The 1,121-nt window shown below is 31.3% G+C and overlaps 1 protein-coding gene across 4 annotated transcripts in view; it reads left to right on the forward strand.

The window, feature by feature from the left end:
* LOC117173377 (outer dense fiber protein 3B-like) overlaps nt 1–1,121 on the forward strand; it is a 195,558-nt gene that overhangs the window by 84,330 nt on the left and 110,107 nt on the right. The window lies entirely within an intron of this gene.

Raw genomic sequence — 1,121 nt, forward strand, 5'->3', positions numbered from 1 at the left:
TTTTTTTCTATTTGAGAAAATGTTTTCTCTGGATCTCATACTAAAATTTGGTTTGATCAACCAATAAAATGAATTAGAGGCTCGTTGGTGATCGAATTGTCTCAGAAATAAATGTAGACAAGATTTTCTACGCTAAAATTGTTATTCCAACTTTTTTATAACTTATTCTATTTTCGAAAAATGCTATCTCTGGATCTGATTTCCAAACTAGCATTCAATCAGCCACGAAAATTAATTCTAATTCATTTCGATGGTATAGGATTGCCAAAAAGATATCTCAACGAAATTTAGCTTGCCTGAATTTTAATTAATAAAATATTCAGGCATTTTTTTCTATTTCAGAAAAAGTTTTCTCTGGATCTCATACTAAAATTTGGTTTGATCAACCAATAAAATGAATTAGAGACTCGTTGGTGATCGAATTGTATCAGATATAAATCTAGACAAGATATTTTAGGCCAGAATTGTTATTCCAATTTTTTCAGAAATTATTCTATTTGAAAAAATGCTATCTCTGGATCTGATTTCCAAACTTTCATTCAATCAGCCTCTAAAATTCATTTTAATTCATTTTGATGGTATAGTTTTATCAAAAAAATATCTCGAAGAAACTTATTTCCAATATTTTTTATGATTTACTCTTTACGCGTACGTTCTACTGAGCAGCCTTACCGTTTTTTAACTTTGAAATCATGTATATATATAGAGGGTAATTTTTTTAACTTGAAACTTTCAAACATCTCGAAAAATAGGCACTCTATGAAAAAAATTTTATAGTCCAGTCAACCCCGTGTGGAAATAATTCATGGCGCTATACTGTTCCAGTCTAGACCGCCATGGGTCTATACTGGCGCTATGTCGAGAAACTATGCTGGGGCAGTGCGGAAATGTAACGCTCCAATCGACTAGCCGCTATCTACAACAGCGATACTAGCGCGTTCTAATGAATCTAGTAAAATCTAGTAGATCTAGATGCGACCTAGATCACAAATTTAATACTTATTTTTATAATTAAATCTTTCCTGACATAAAAGCACTATGAGCTACATTGAGAATATTAACAAATTCCAGATTTCTGTAAGAAAAATGGTATATAGCTCGTATGTGCTTTTTTGACAGAA

This window comes from Belonocnema kinseyi, chromosome 5 (assembly GCF_010883055.1).
Source record: "Belonocnema kinseyi isolate 2016_QV_RU_SX_M_011 chromosome 5, B_treatae_v1, whole genome shotgun sequence".
NCBI lineage: Eukaryota > Metazoa > Arthropoda > Insecta > Hymenoptera > Cynipidae > Belonocnema > Belonocnema kinseyi.